The sequence below is a fragment of the Astyanax mexicanus genome, chromosome 7 (assembly GCF_023375975.1).
Source record: "Astyanax mexicanus isolate ESR-SI-001 chromosome 7, AstMex3_surface, whole genome shotgun sequence".
NCBI classification, from domain to species: domain Eukaryota; kingdom Metazoa; phylum Chordata; class Actinopteri; order Characiformes; family Acestrorhamphidae; genus Astyanax; species Astyanax mexicanus.
This window is the reverse complement of record NC_064414.1, coordinates 33649116-33666560: the sequence shown is the minus strand read 5'-3', so window position 1 is coordinate 33666560 and position 17445 is coordinate 33649116. Positions and strand designations below refer to the sequence as shown.

Sequence of the window (17445 nt, the reverse complement as noted above, 5' to 3'; positions counted from 1 at the left end):
CTTTGATTTTACCAAATTGAAAACGTCTGGAATATAATCAAGAGGAAGATGGATGATCACAAGCCATCAAACCAAGCTGAATTGCTTGAATGTTTGCACCAGGAGTGGCATACAGTTATCCAAAAGCAGTGTGTAAGACTGGTGGAGGAGATCATGATGCCAAGATGCATGAAAACTGTGATTAAAAACCAGGGTGATTCCACCAAACATGGATTTCTGAATCTTTTAAAACTTTATGAATATGAACTTGTTTTCTTTGCATTATTTGAGATCCGAATGCTCTGCATATTTTTTTTTTTGTTATTTCAGCCATTTCTCATTTTCTGCAAATAAATGCTTTAAATGACAATATGTCCGACAATATGTCAGGAGATGTCCGTAGTTTATAGAACAAAACAACAATGTTCATTTTATTCAAACATATACCTATAAATAGCAAAATTTGAGAAACTGATTCAATAACTGAAGTGCTGTCTTAATTTTTTTCAGAGCTGTTGATGAATAGACATCTGGAATATATTAGAAATTGTTACATATGTAAGGTAATAAATATTAGAACTATCCCACACATTCCACATGAGTGCTCTGAGCGTGTGTGTGTATGTTTAGATGTATAAATCCTTTAAGGTGTGTTCTAAAATATATAATACTTCATACCTCTCAGTAAGAAGCAGTATAATCACAATAAGCCGTTTTGTCCATATTGTGAAGACATAGTATGCGTGTGTGTTGTGCCTGCTCGCCCCTTGGCTGCACCTGCACTAATTGTATGTGTGCAGCTGTGATGAGAGTGCGGTGCTCCAGCTGGGAGAGCTTGTTGAGCTGCCACACAAGCTCAGCGAGCTAAACACCCCAGTAAGTCCCTCCTTGACTCAGCTAATGAGTGTGGAGCACAGACAATACAGCCCAATCCAGAAGCCCATCTGAGCGCCGGCGCAGTCCAAGAACTGGGGGAGGTCCGTCTTAGATGTCTCTCAGTTTGTGTTCGGCGAGTGTGAAAGTGTGGATAATCAAGCCTTAGCCGTGTGCGCCTTTTCTTCCTGCTGTCTGTTCCTTTCCCGCTTTTATCATCCGTCCACATCCTGCTTCTCTTTGGTGTCTTATAGCTCTGTATCTTTGCATCATGCGGACTGTGCCTCAAGGTTCTCAGGCCTTTGCGTGCCTGAGCTGTGCGCCTGCTCGCTCACTTTGTCATTATAACAAGCTTACGTAAAAACGCTGAGAGACATTACAGGGATGTGCCACTAGAAATCTGCTTAAATAACCTAATTGGACCAATTAAATCAGTAGTAGCTCCAGCAAAATCTGGAGCAGCGCTGCTCCTTAAGGAATAACTGTATCATTCTCGTGCCTAAAACTTATTTCCGACAAGTCCTCAGGCCGCAGTATCCCGAATAATACCCGTGGACGTTCTTCTCCAGCGAGGGACACCGCTATATTCTTCACATGCTCCAGTACATGATGGGAGAACTGAATAACATTTGCTTAATTAAAGAAATACGTCCAATTTAATTTGCCTCAGACGCTGGGAAATATGTGAAAGGATCACATTAGCTCACCAGATTGAACTGTAATTAAATGTGGAGGTGCGCGGGGTAATAAATAAATTATTTATTTATTTAAACACATTGCATTTCAGGGAAGGTTAAACATCCTGTCCTGTCCTGTTATATAGTACAAATTCAAAAAGAAGAATATCAGTAGACTTTTCCAAACTGCTGGAGCATAAACAAGTTAAAAATACAGTCCTCATAAACGAGGCCATTAATAGTCCGAGCATGAGCCCATTAGAATATCAGCAGCTTCACTCACCCAAAAGCTGACTTGAAATATTTCAGTGTAATTACAGCCGTGTGAGGCTGAAGAGGGTGATAGTAGACATTCAAGAAATAAACACGCATCCCGAGCCCTGTGCTGACTTAACTCAAGCCTCTGATGTGGAAGGTTTGCTTTCTGCCTCGGTTGCTGTATATTACATTACCAAACGTTGCTATGCATGGTGGAACAGTTATGATAAAAAAAAAAAGATTTGCTGAACATTTAGGTTTAATAAAAATCATTATCATAATTGCCGTATGTATGTATGTATTCTATGTTGCACACAGATGGAAATCAACCTGTAGTGAGCACACATGCTGGGAGTGGTGGGCAGCTTTCGCTGCAGCATTTAGAGAGCATGTAGTTTTAAGGGAGCAACAGTGTCAGCTTGTTAAAGCTGGGGACTGAACCCATGACCTTGTCATCATTAACCTGGTGCTCTAAGTACTGAGCCACTGCTGCCCCTAAAGAAAGAGGAGGTGTAAAACTGGGCCACTAAAAGTTTTCTGGACTGCTCCTGGGCTCTTAAATAACTCAACCTTTTTAGAGTAAGCGCAGCTAAATCTGGGGAAAAAGCTATAATGAAAACTAAACAATGCTTGCAAGGACTGACTCTGAAAGTTGCCTAAATTTCTACACAAGCCACATTGTTGACCTTGATGCTTTTTTTGTTATAAAATTAGAATTTGCTCAAAATATTATTAAGCTAACTTCAGGCTGTTTTTACTACATCTCATTGGAAAAAAAAAAAAAATATATATATATATATATATTTATAATTTAGCCAAAGGTGGCCAAACTATTGTATATAACAATATGTCTCAGTTCTTGTAACCAATTTATTCTAAAAACATTCTACATTCTAGCATTTTAATTCTTTTAATATAAAAATCTTTTAAAGTCTGCTTCACATCGCCAGCACTGTCAACAAGCCTGCCACTGGAATGGCTTCTTTCACATCAGACCTCTCTGAATGATCCTGTTTACGTTTTAGAGATTTAATTACACAGACATTTAGAAAAATCATTGAAATCACTGTTTAAATCTGTCTTTCCATGTCGAAGAGTGTGTTCTGGCTAGGAGTCAATGTTTAGACCGTTGTCAAACCCTGCCTCTACAACAAACACTCCGAATTAGAGCTGCTGGATCATTTCATACTGGGATTATAATCAGCTGCAGGATTTTGACAGAATGTTATGTACCTTTGTCAGGGCTGTGAAAGCCTATGATTTGTTAGGATGACTGAACACACACCCTGATTGGAGGTTGGTTTGTGTGTTTGCATACAGTATTACAACTGGTTGAGGCTGATTTTGTACTTCCTGTGTGTACAAAAATCAATACATATTTCAAACGATGTAACTGATACTACGTGCATAAGCCTATGCATCATGTAGGTTGACATATAGAGCTATGGAAAAAAAAAAATAATAAGAGACCACTTCAGTGTCTGAATCAGTTTCTCTGATTTTGTTATTTATAGGTATATGCTTGAGTAAAACGAACATTTAAAAATATTGTCATTTAGAGCATTTATTTGCAAAAAATGAGAAATGGCTGAAATAACAAAAAAAGATGCAGAGCTTTCAGACCTCAAATAATACAAAGAAAACAAGTTCATATTCAAGTTTTAAGAGTTCAGAAATCAATATTTGCTGGAATAACCCTGTTTTTTAATCACAGTTTTTATGCATCTTGGCATGTTCTCCTCCACCAGTCTTACACACTGCTTTTGGATAACTTTATGCCACTCCTGGTGCAAAAAAATCAAGCAGTTCAGCTTGGTTTGATGGCTTGTGATCATCCATATTCCTCTCGAATATATTCCAGAGGTTTTCAATTAGCAAAATCAAAGAAACTCATCCTTTTTAAGTTGTCTCTTACTTTTTTCCAGAGCTGTATATTGTCCTAGAGATATTTGTAATAAATCAGTGACATTTTAAGTAGCATAATAATCAATTAACTTTTAATTGTTCGGAATATTCAGACATTGGAAATAGAATTTACGGATGTTTAAATATCTCAAATAAGAGAGAAAAAAAAAGTCAACATACTGACTCAGCGGTAAAATCAATGAGCATTATTAAGGTTAGGTCCATATATATTTTATGATACACCAATAGCGTAAATATAGTTATAAGCTTAGTAGTATGTAGTCATGTTCTGATAAAATGGATATAAATACAGACTGCTCTGAGCTGTCAGCTGCTGCTGCTTGTATATTTAATTAGACTTATTTGTTTAGTCTATTAGAAGTCATCAATGTTTGCTGCTTGTTACTGTAACAATAGCACAGAATCTGTTTCTGATAGCTGCCTGATGCTGGCTCTTTTCCCAGAAACTTGACAAATCTTGTTTCATGTCTTTTTCAGTTGACTCATTGATAGAGAGCATTATTGAGCTGGGAATTAACACATTATGTAATATCCATTTGTCACTATTATTATTTATTTATTTATTTATTTTTAGAATATTTTCAGAATTTATTTTATTTATAGTTTCTGTGTTTGTTATTACAATTTGTGAATTTATATCTGTACATCTAATGCTGCATTAGAAAGCAAGCTGTGCTGCTTATTTCTATTAGTAGCCAGCAACACCCTTCAGAGCTTTTTTTTCAGTGCCTTTATGTGTTTTTTTATGTGTTTGTCTTTTTTTTTTTTTTAACTGGCTGGTGTTTTTTTTTTTGTACAATCGTGGAACATTGTTTTCTTTAATCAGGTTAAACTTCCACGCTGTGCTCAGAAACCCCAGGCCTGATGTTTGATTATTGCAGCGCTGTCCGGTTTGGCTGAGGCATTTAGGCTCTGTGTTTGTGTTCTCTATTCCAGACCACCTCTATGATTGATGAGGATATAGGAGTGGATTTGCTAAACACTAAACAAAGAAACCTACTGCATCCTCTGGTAAGGTGCTTGATTGATGATCCTTCACTGCTCATTTCTGCTAATGACTCTCACCCCAATCACAGATTTACAATCGCACGCGCTCCCGCCGTGCCACGGCTGTTTGCTGAACTCTCTGAAAGGGTCTAATCGGGGTTAAAAAGGAGAAAAAAAGTGGGTGAAAAAAGTGCAATACTAGAATTCTATTATATTGTCAAAGGCAAATGCAATCATATTTCCTGAGTGCTGGCAAACGGCGAATTTATTTAGTGTTTTTGAGCAAGCGGCAGAACACACTGTACGACATGAGTCGTAATTAGCAGCGGGGTCTCTCAAACCGCTCGGCTGCTTTGTTGTTCTTCCTCACAAACCCCGTGTCAGTTTTCCGACATGATCATTAATGGCAGGCCCAATTACTGAGATGAGAGATTTTCCTTTAAAAAAGAGAGAAAAGAGAAAACTCATTGCTGGGTAAACCCTCAGCAATGCGTCGACGGCTCGTTTCACATGTAGCATGTTCTGCATTTTAGCGCCAGCCTCCTCATTCACGCCACAGTCTTGTACACTGATGAGACCGGGAACAGCTCGAAGGTGAAAGATTTTTGGTGGCATCTGCATTATGCTAATGAGGACAGGCCGGTGGAGCTGCAGAAGTCAGATTGCCAGGAGAGAGAGAGAGAGAGGCGTCCTGTAAATTATGGATGCAACCTGCGATTTCTGCCAGAGAAAAGAAAGGGAGAAGCTGGGAAAAACCTCAAGTCATGCATATCAGATTATCCCTCACACACACACACACACACACACAAAATATACACACACACATATACAGTCACACACTCGCTCACTCCTGGCCCCCGCTCTTTCTCTCTCGCTCTCACTTTACCAAATTTTCTTATCATGCTCCATGAGCAAACTTGCACACAATCTGGGCTGTGTGTCTCCAGTCACATGAGAGACAGAGGTGCTGACGAGCTGGAATGCCTGGCCTGGTATTTCCTGATGTTTCATAAACACACACACACACACACGCACAGTTTGCTCTTTTGGAGACACTGGCCGCGGCCGAAGGGACAAACGGCGTAGGCAGTTTTTCTTCTTTTCTTTTTTATTTTTTTCCCCCTTTTTTCCTCAGCTGTTGTAGGATTAGAGGTTGCAGATGAGTGAACTGTATTTAATGGTCAGGTATAATTTACACCGCTGTTAAAGCCAGACACACTGAACAAACGCTGTGCGCTATGATCTTCCAGGCTGTGTGTACTCAGGGTGGAAGTTTGCTGAGCCTTTTGAGTACATTAACACTGACTGTAAACCAGCCAAGGTTAGGGCTGTGTATTGGCTACGACTGGGCAATTACGATTTAGTATGTCACTGTATATCACGATACTGTAAGTAAGGGAAAATATTTTGATTGTTTAGAGTACAAATCATTTTAAAAAATGCACGATATAAGCCAAACGTGATTATATTCATAAAATCTGACAATGAAATCAGAACAGTGGCATCGAACAACAGGGTACAACATAGTCAGGATTTAAACACAGTAATAAATTAACAACAATCTTTACATGTTGTCATATTGACCTAATAGCTTTGACTGAATAAACACTGTATGTTTACCAATCTTAGACTTTTACTCTCATATTTAGTGTATATTTGTTTTGTCAGCATTAAAAGATGGGTATGTTAAAGCCAAGATAAAATACTGAGTAGGCCTGTCACAAAAACTTTTTTCAACTACACTATATATTGTGATAAATTATATTATTTCATTTTAAGATCACTTATACATGTTAATAATATTATAATAGCATAATAATATTGTTACACTCTTTTAAAAAGAACAAGAGGGGATTTTTTTGTAATATAAAAATAAATATATAAATGAAACCACTGTTTTAATCAGAATGTCTGCTCATTCCTGTTATTGGGCTCTTAGGGCTCTTGCCTTTTAAAGAAGGGCTCATATCAGTGTAGCTGCTAAAATACATAAAATTAAACACCATATTCCTAATAAGACAGTCAGCAAAAAATATTCCATATATTGTACAATAAGTCAATAACATAATTAATAAGTCATGACTAGTTTACAGTTTTTCCGCAGAGCCAGACCAGTAGGAGTTATTTTGGGCGTTCAGGCCAGGCCAGTTCAGGTTATTATAATTTAGAGGAGAACATGGAGAACTTTGGGCTGGAATTCAGGCAGTTTCTGCTTTGTGTTAGAAGCCCACACCCTTGTCTGATTAGTGAAGCTAGGAATGAGGGCTAAGATGAGGTGGTGGTGGTGGGTTGCAAAAACATCACATGATACACATAGAATCGGTGGAGATGGAATTTGTAGTCAAGGAAATATGACCTTAGATCAATATCACAATTAAAAGATATGAGGTCTTAATTTGGTTAAATAATTATTATATATTATTGCTGTCTTATGAAAAGCAAGTCTCTCAAAAACAGCAACTTTTCAGGTGAGAGAAAAAATCTTCTAAACTTTCAATGGAAGTCAATGTAAAAAGGGTTTTATTTTAAAGAGTTTCTTTTTTCTGTTCAAATTATGTAGTAGCTTAAAATAAAATGGACAAAAATGGAGATTTTTTTTTATCGGACAGTAACTATATGAGGTGCTTGATTTGCACACTTGACTGCTTGAGTGCTTGAGTTTCTTCCCCATCATGCTTTCATGTCACAGACAGGATTTAGTGCGGTGTTTAAGGGGACAGTAAAAACACAGTTTTCATATTGTCCAGATTAAGTTGGACTGTAAGTGAACTGAATTGGTCTGTAGTATGAACAGACTCATTCATGCTCATATTGATTTATTAACATTAAGTCCTATGCAGAGACATTGTAAATGAGTAGACCGGTCACTGGTTACAATATGACTGAAAGTTCTCATACCACCAACCTGCTGTATGCTTACGGATAAAGTCCTGGCTCTTCAACGAAAAGAGCCAATCAGTTTGCAGGTTACTGTACAACAAGCAGAGGGCGCTTAACATGCTACAAGAACGTCCATCAAAAGATGCATAAAATCGCATGTCAAATGCCTGCGAATCGGATAAGTAGGACCACATATGATTGAAGTGATTCACATTTGACATGTCCACACTGTCTTGAAAAAAATCACATTAAGTGATGAAGTCTTACATTTAAGGCAAAAAAAAAATCTGATTTGAGTCACTTCATTCTGCTTGTGTGAACATTTATGAATGCTGCACTATAACTGCTTCTACCTGTGTTGGCAAATACCTGAATTTAATCAAACTGTAATTGATTTTCTCCACACTAATTTTCATTCAATGAAATATAATGAACAACCTTTTCCCGCTGCCCATACGTACTGCAGTGGGCGATTATTTTGTCAAAGCAGAAGATTGCTAAAGATTATAAACCAATTAGCCTAGTAATCATATGTAGCCTGCTCCTCACAAAAGCAGGAATGATTGGGGGATAAAGCGTGATTAAATTCATCCATGCTTTGTTAAGTGCGGCGTTCGTTTATGTATGTCTTAGTGTAGATGCAGCGTGTGTGTGTGGTCCTCAAAGGCATGAGATATTAATTAGATTTTTTAAGCATTAATGGAAATTAATCTCTTGCATGTGGCAGTATGTATTATCGCTGCAGAATTCCTGCTTTTCTGCAGCGCTTTCTGTTTAAGGCTCACGTCCACAAAAAAAAAAAAAAAGAGTAGGGGAATTTCCAGTGGTAGGCAGTGGTTGGGAAATGGGTTACACAAGGAGCAGGTCAGTAGTGCCTGTACCTCAGTGTGTGTATGTGTGTGGAAGTGTGTGTCTATGAATAATGGAGCCATTCTTCAGCTGTCTGGGAGCTGCTGTTGTACAGTGCTGGTGTGTTTGCTGGGTTTGCTGGGGGCTCTGGGGTCTCCTTTAAATAGCTTTAACCCTCAGCCGTCAGAGGCCAGCCTGGGACGGAGGCCGCAGTCAAAAACTAAACGCACCGGCAATGCTCATGAAACCAAATGCATGAGGGAAAGCGCTGTGAAATCTGTGCCATGTGGTCACTGCTGATGACATGTATGGTGGTCAAGCACTGTGTGCACTCTTACAACCCCATTACAATCAATCATACCCTGCTGTGAAATGGCCATTTTTGTGAGTTTACACGTTATTTAAAGCGACGGTCCGTAATTTTGTGAGTTTTTGGGGATTTAGTGACCTCTCTGTTGGGGATGTGTAATTAAACAGAGCATGTGGAAGAGTACTTTTAATGCAGGTTATTGTAAGTAACTTGCTGTGTGTGAGAAAGGTAATGTTTTGAGTACATACTATTATTTAGCTTCTTTTGTTAATTTATGGAATAATGTTAAAATGTAGACTGCAATTAAATCCAACAAACCTACCAGACCACTTTGTTTTTAAAATGACTACATTAGACAATACAATAATTACAATGTTTGGTACCACTTTAAATTAAGGTCCCTTTATAAAGGAAAAATTGCAATGGAGATTATAATTTTTGTTAATTCGGTTACAAGCCATTAATAAGCTGTTAACACATACATAGAAAGTGCAGCAGTGGCCTGTCATGTAACATATTCTTAAATATGGTATCTTAAATATCTTAAAATATTTTAAAACTGAATCCTTATCTAACTTTGTATTTTCCATTAGTCAGCATTAACATTTCTGTTTTTTATTTTTACTTTACTTTTTTTTTTTACTTTTACTTTATTTATTGAACTATGATAACATATTAAATGACTAAACTGACTTTCTATATTATTTTATTATATATGTAAAAAAAGTTACTTTCACTGTTGTTTTTTCTATTTATGTTGTAGGTACTTCTTAATGTTTTTAAAGTATTTACAACTTAATCTCTAACCATTCATAAACTCCTTTATAAACTATTTAGGAACCCTTTATGAAGGAGCCTTATTTCAAAGTGGTACCCAATATTTTTTTCCCTCCTAGCTCAGGAATACTACTGCTTTCAATTTAAAAGACATAATCTTAGGAACTGCTGCTTTAAACACAGACTAACTGAAGCACAGCAGCACAGGGTCAGATACAGTGACTATAGTCATCTGTTGTTAACAATTTAAGTAGGTCATTGATCTGGACCCCATTCTCAGGGTTGCCATTTAATCATTAAAATTTGTATTCAGCCTAAGCCTCATTTGTGAGTCGGGATTTGTTTTGCTGACAGACCATACTGACCTCAGGAAGAGGAAACACTGGTGTAAAGTCACCACGGACTGCCCATGAGTGGCATCACTGAATAAAACCAACAACCACAGCAAATCAGATTATGGGAACCGAATTTAAGAGGATTAATGTTTTTTCTCCCTCCCCTCTTTTTCTCAGAGCTCATATCAAACATATAAAATCCTGTACTAGCACACTTTCTCCAGATCCACAAATAGCAACAGTTTCTGAAAAGTTCTGCTTTTTCCATGTTGTATTTTTGTTTATACATTTTTTGTCCAGTGCAAGCATCATCATGATCTGGTTTTATCTTTTTGCAAACAGTCATTTATATAAAACATTAAAAGAGTAAACCATCAGATTATCTCATTACAGAACTATATATACATAACGAGGGAGTACCAGAGAGAGAGTAGATAAATAATGAGCAATTATGCAAATAAAATAAAAAAAACATGAATAGAGACACACTAACCTTAGTCTCATCCACATTTCTCACTGATTTAGTGAGAAAAAAAATTACATCCATATAATACAAAAATAACAAACAGCTTACTGACGAACAGCTTGTGATTAAAAATATAGACTTATACATTCAGTAAAGGTGGGTGATATGGCTCTAAAATAATATCACAATATTTTTCCATATTTCTGGCTTTTTTTTTCCATTAACAATATTCCTGGCGATATGATAAAACACTAAAAAATAGTTTATTATTTTTTAGGAACATTCTTTTGCAGCACAATAAATATTAACATTTTATTTAGAATAAATATAAGTTTCAAACATTTCGTAGAAACTGAATCTGAAAACTTTGTCAATCAAGACTCTGATTTTGTATAAAATCAGTGTAGAAGGAGGAACAAACTCCCTTCTTCCCATCCTTTCTTTCTTTATCCCACTATTTCCCATTTGGCCTCCTTTAGGCCCTGTCTTAAAATGTTTTTTACCTTGAACTTCTATGTCTACTATTACTAAATGTACATTGTTATTGTAAGACGCTTTGGACAAATAGTTTCCCAAATGTAATGTAATAAAATAATAATAATAATAATGTAACAAAATAAATAATGCAGCATAAAAAAAATAATGTAACAATGGAATGTATCTCAGTAATGGAGTTCAGAACATTTAGTGTGTGCATATAAAAAGCAAACATAAACGTAAATATAATAACAAATAAATAATACATAAAAAAGTATACAAAAAATATCTTTAAAACCTTCACAGAAAATAGCAAATTGAACTGCTTTCAATAAAATTTTTTTTAAGACTATTATCCCACAATTATTGGTTTTCAAGAATTAGGACAATATTATTGTGTATGATACAGTATAGTAGTATAGTATATCACACCCCTAATCCACCGACATCCAACCATCTCCTCTCCAAGACTTGCATCAAATCACATGTAGCCTGTGGCATGCTGGGTAATATTCTCATGAGCCCTTGTGGAATAGGCTTGATGAAGTCTATTGTGGTCCTTGTAACCAAGTGGCTCTTACTGCTGAGGATTTTTTCCTCTTGTGGGAGTGGTGGCTTTGAAGGCTCACCTCACGAGCTTCATCCTGTGCTAAGTGATCATAAATAACATGTATGATTTTGCCGGTGTGTTTGGTGTGCTCTGTATGCTTGGGGTGTTTGTGTGTTTGTGTGTTTGTGTGTTTGTGTGTTTGTGTGTTTGTGTGTGTGTGTGTGTGTGTGTGTATGTGGTGCTCCGCCAACCCAGACACAGCCCTGTCTGTGTGTGTACTTTGAACCTTGCTCATGCAGACAAATGAGCACTTGAGTCCAGCATTCAAAAGGGGATTGAGGCTGGGTAGCAGAGACAAATAGCATTAGTGGCAAAAACAGATCAGAGCGGGAGAGAGGCAGTGGATCTGTTAGCGCGCAGGCACACAGGTAACCATGGAGCAAATTGATCTGGCCGAGCTCGTTTACGATGAATCATAACGTTCTCTGCCATGTTAGAGGTTTCTTCAATTACCTTTCTGCTGCGGTGGTTGACCTACACCGCAGCACAGAGCTGCCTGTAGCACGGATCAGTCTGATTACCCTTTAGCCCGTCTGACTGACACACTACACTGTACCTCTCAGTGCACAAGGTTTGCGTTTGAACCTCATGAGTAACTTCCTAAACTGGCGGCTTTATGAAAAACATGCGTCTACGGCGCATTTCTGAGGTGTTTTCATGGAGTGCAGCTGCCGTGGAGCCAATGCTGTAAATATTGGTGACTTCAGAGCAGGCCGAGACATGATCTCATCCTCTTCCGTCAGGGGCATCGCATGTAGGCACAGGCTCGGCAGATGTAAATCGCACTATTCATTCTACTGACACATTAGTGCCACATCTCCAAGTTCATGAATGTGAGCAGATATACAGCTCTGGAAAAAAAACAAGAGACCACTTTGAGTAAAACGGACAAAATTTCTCCCAATTTCCCCCCAAAAATATTGTCATTTAGAGCATTTATTTCCAGAAAATCAGAAATTGCTAAAAAAACCAAAAAGGAGCTTTCAGACCGCAAATAATGCAAAGAAAACAAGTTCATATTCATAAACAGTTTTAAAAGTTCAGAAAACAATATTTAGTTGAATAACCCTGGTTTTTAATCACAGTTTCATGCATGTTGGCATGTTCACCTCCACTTGTTGTACTCCACTGCTTTTGGATAACTTTATGCCACTCCTGGTGCAAATTCAATTCAAGCAGTTCAGTTTGGTTTGATGGCTTGTGATTATCTATCCTCCTCTTGATTATATTCCAGAGGTTTTCAATTTAGCAAAATCAAAGAAACTCATTTTAAGTGGTTTCTTATTTTTTCCAGAGCTGTATGTGCAGGGATTTTTTTTTCTTTGGAACATTTGAACCCAGTTGTTGTGTCCTAATGTAACAGTAGCAAATTCACACTCACTAGCTAGATCCGCTACTGTCACAGGATGCTAACAAGCTGGGAGGGTGATGGCTAGCACGTGCTTCCTCCGAGACACGTCAACCCAGCCACCACAGTTGAGTTAATTTAACATCTCAATGTGCTTAAAAAACAAGGCTAACGCTTGTTATAACAGTTCTGTGATGATGACCTCACTGGCTAGCAATTCCGCTCCTTTGAAGGCAGCCAACTCTCAGACAGTGGCACAACTCTAGATCAAAGGTATTTCATACATAGTGTGATCTAAAGGCTGCACAGTATAGAATAAATTCCATGTCGTAACATAGATTTACAATCCCCCAAAAGACATTTGTGTTTTTGAGCTTCTGACATGATGTGAATCTGGTAGTAAAATTTCATGATAAATAGACTATCGGGTAGAAAGTAGTTTTGTGTCCCATGACTTTTGCCATGTCATTTGGAAGTTAGTGAGTGATTTCTGTCAGTCACTTGTCTGAATGAGCAGACAATTTAAGATTGAAAAATGTTAACTGCCCTCACAACTGCAAAACTGAAATGTACTGTCCAAAGCCTCGCTTAAACTCTAATAATTCACATTGCCTTGCTAATAGAACATTGGCCAGTATTCAGCCAATTTCTCCCAAATTCCAAATAAAAATATTGTCATTTAGCATTTATTTGCAGAAAATGAGAAATGGCTGAAACAAAATAAAATATGTGGAGGTTTCAGACCTCAAATAATTCAAATAAAACAAGTTCATATTCATAAAGTTTTAAGAGTTCAAAAAACAATATTTGGTGGAATCCTGCATGTTCTCCTCCACCAGTCTTACACACTGCTTTTGGATAACTTTATACCGCTCCTGGTGCAAAACATCAAGCAGTTCAGCTTGGTTTGATGGCTTGTGATCATCCATCTTCCTCTTGATTTTATTTCAGAGGTTTTCAATTTGGTAAAATCAAAGAAACTCAACATTTTTAAGTGGTCTCTTATTTTTTTCCAGAGCTGTATGTGAGGCTTTATCCTCTGACTTTTGGCAAAACTGTTTACATTGTCTTACATTGAAAGTTGAAAAGGTTAAGAAAGTCATTTTAATCTACATAGATTTTTTGCTTGACCGCAACAATGCTTTGCTATATACTGTGATTTGAAAAATGCTTTGCATTTGCATTTTGCTTTACATTATACACCTCAGTGATCCACTGGTGTGTTTAAAATGTTTGGCTTATATTATTTTGACCAAAATGATTAACATTTGTTTGAATTATGCGAAAGCTTTGATTGGTCGAAACACCCACAGATACTCATTTGCAACATCTTAAGCTGGTGAGGACGCTCACAGCATGCAGTGAAACGCTTTGTGATTTGTTAGAGGGCTCATTAGCACATTGTAGCCTTCTGGAATATCAGGACTGCAAAGGCCAATATTACAATAATGGTTAACAAGCACCCTGTTCTGCACAGATGTCTTGTATGTTGATCAAAGAATATAAAAGCGAAGGCGTAATGGGAAAGAAAGTTCAGTCAGGGAAGAACCTGATACCATTAGCATCACAGCCATCTGTATAATTTATAATCATATATTTGTCTAATAAAATGGTATCAATATACAATTTGAAATAAATGTACATTCTCTTAATAATGAGATATAATGCATTAGTTTTCACTTAGTAATGCAAATGTTTGATCACCAACATTTGCATACAACCAGCACTAGTTAACTTAGTCAACACTAGTCCTACATTTCCTCCCAGTTTTAGCTTTATCAGTATTTATCAATTATATGAGAGTTAGATACAGCTAGAGTTTTTCATCCATAGCATTTTATTTAAAATAATAAAAAGTAAAATAGAACCAGAGCATTGGACTTTTTTGTATATAGTTTGATTAGTCCTTGTTTTGTGAGCATATTATATTGTAGGGCTGAACTATATTAAATCTGTGTTAGGTGTTGGCGAAATGGCACTAAAATAATATCACGATATTTCATGGTATTATCGCGATAACGATACTCTTGGCGATATAAATTATTATTAATTTTTTTTTTTCAAGAATACACTACTGCAACAAAATTGAAATTTCATTTTATTATTGCATACGATTTATGTCACACCCTTACCTGAGATATAAAAAAATGACTTATAATGCACTCTAAATATCTCCTTATAACCAGGATTAAAGTAAAATAAATGATACTGGACAGATATAATCTGTCGCTAGTAGATATATAATGGAAAATGAAAACAGTGTAAAAAAAGTAGAACCCTGATGTACTAATTAGGGGTGGGTGATATGGCACGATATTTTTAGGGTATAATATCGTTCACGATATTCAAAAATGTTGGTGATGTTGCATATGATATGCTATGGCACACCCCTAATCTGTGTTCAAATTTTTAACACAATTAAGCACATTTTGGCATTGCCCTATTAGTATTATCTACATTACCTGCTTGTAGGCAGCCATGTTTGCCCCTGTTAACACTAATTAAAGAACCACTATACTTTGTATTCCTCAAGGTGATTGCCATGCAGTTCTACTCTAAATGTAAGTGGATACAGAATAGGACTCACGCTGGCCAGGACTTTTCAGCTCAGTGCAACTGTGCGTCAAGGACATGTGACACAAGAGATTCTGTCATGTCTGTCAAAAGGACGTGCAGGAACCTATTTCAAAGCTGGTAAAGAAAGCGGTTGAGAGAGTAGCAAGAGTAGTGGCAGCTGGAGCTTGGAGAGAAGCTAGAGTATTCTGCATTTCTTTCATTCTTTAACCTAGACAGGGGATAAACGCTAAGAAGACAACTTCGTCCCTCTTAGTACTTAAAGCTCCTCTGAGGATGCTTTATACTTTGTTCAGTTCATGCTAAATTGCTTCAGCATGTTTGTATTGTAAGGAGAAACGTGTGCAAGTGTTCAGAGCTCATCAGATCAAAGGTTGGGTTAGTCAGTTGATTTGGTATTGCCAAAACTGGCTTCTTATCTGCCCTTTATACTGGATTAATTAAATAAACATTAACATGACAATGACGAAGCAAACATGCAAGAAACTAGAAATAAATTCTCAAAAAAAATTATTAATGGAGAAAAATATCAATGACAGTTCAGTGAGTTTTCCAGTCATTGGTTTAAAACCCCTTAAAGGAGAACTCTGGTGTAAAATGGACCTTTGGTGTAGTCAAACATGATACAAAGTACTTACCTTTAAGGAATAGCACACCTCTGTTCTCCCACAGCATTTGGAGATCCAGAAATGTGAACAGTTTATCCTAACACCCTTCAGACTGGGTGACACAATTAGCCCCGATAAATCACTTTTTCCACCGTTATCCAGGCTTAAAGTAGCTCCACACCTCATTGGTAGAATCCGGACAGCCCTGAAATTTAAAACGAGGCATTAATAACTTAAAAAGTGCACAAGAAGCTTATTAAAAACCACTGTTTACATTTATATGTTTACATATCATAATAATTAAAATTATTTTAAAATATTGTTGTAAAATATATATATGTTAAAAAAAACTAAAACTGGCGGTTTCCACTTTCCAAACTTTATTTTAAAATCCATGTTTTTGTCAATACAAATCAAACGGTTCATGTCCTCCAAACCCTTTGTGTCATTATGGTTGTCTAATTTTTAAGTCTATTTTTAAATGTTTGAATTTGGGGTTGATTCCTGTTACTGATCTGGAATTATTAAGTTGAGTAGAAAGTGAACAGGCAGCTTCTCCAAGTGTCCTTTAGCAGTCTCCAAAGCCCTGACATTTTCAGAATGTAAATAACTTATTTTACTGCAGAGAAAAAAAAGAGCTTTGTATTACCTACACTTAAAGTCCATGTACAGTCTAAGGCCTGTTAAGTGGTTAATTATTATGGTATTTATTAAAAATTCTGATAAATACCAGTGCATATTGCTTCTTTATAGAGCAACAGTCCCTTTAGAAAAATAAAATGTTGATTTTTTTTATTGCTATAAATCTGTAAAAATATTCTCTTCAATAAAGAATTTAGTTTTTGTAATTCAGCATGTCTGTTTAGTTCATGATCTGTGGGAAAATAGAATAAATCAATTTGTGAAAATGACGTGACCTGTTCTGGACTGAGTGGGTGTTTCATTACCTGAAATGACAGAGAATTATGGCCACTACAAAATTTTTGAATGATTGTGAGAAAACATTTGGTGCTGCCTTTGGAATGATCTGGGATTCTGTGTGAAATCATTTCTAACATGTAAATGCATTTAACACTTATAATTTGATAAGTTTCACACACACTACAGTGCCTTGATTGTGTTGGGTGGGAAGCTTATGGGAAGATTATTGATTGAAATCATGTTTACTCTACTTTTTTTCTGCCTCATGTTTCATGTTTAGTAAAAGAGAGATGTGTAGATATGTTTGTTTGTGTATGGTGATGATCCATACCTTGTAGTAACACTCTCTTATTGTGTGGTACTGTTTTTTTCTTATGTTGGAAATCCATTTTCAGAAAGTCTAGCTGATGGTATAGCTGTTTTTTTATTTATTTATTTATTTTTATTTATACACTACCTGTCTGACTGTGGAGGCTGAGGAAATTCTAATGGGAGCCTTTCCAATTTAATGAGCTTCAACTTCAGCCATGTTTTATAAGCTTTAGCTTAGGCAATGCTGCAGTTGAATAGACTAAATTAGTTCAATTCTG

The 17445-nt window shown here is 36.6% G+C and overlaps 1 protein-coding gene across 9 annotated transcripts in view; it reads left to right on the top strand.

Annotated features, from left to right (window-relative positions):
• The window catches only part of zmiz1a (zinc finger, MIZ-type containing 1a), a 204583-nt gene that overhangs the window by 67330 nt on the left and 119808 nt on the right, over positions 1 to 17445 (top strand). For 8 of the 9 annotated variants that reach the window (XM_007249521.4, XM_007249520.4, XM_022684762.2 and 5 more), the window contains one exon: positions 4650 to 4724. The exons of the other annotated variant lie outside the window; for it this stretch is intronic. The gene's annotated coding sequence lies outside the window, so the exon portion shown is untranslated. The remainder of the gene's footprint in view (positions 1 to 4649; positions 4725 to 17445) is intronic. 9 annotated transcript variants of the gene reach the window in all.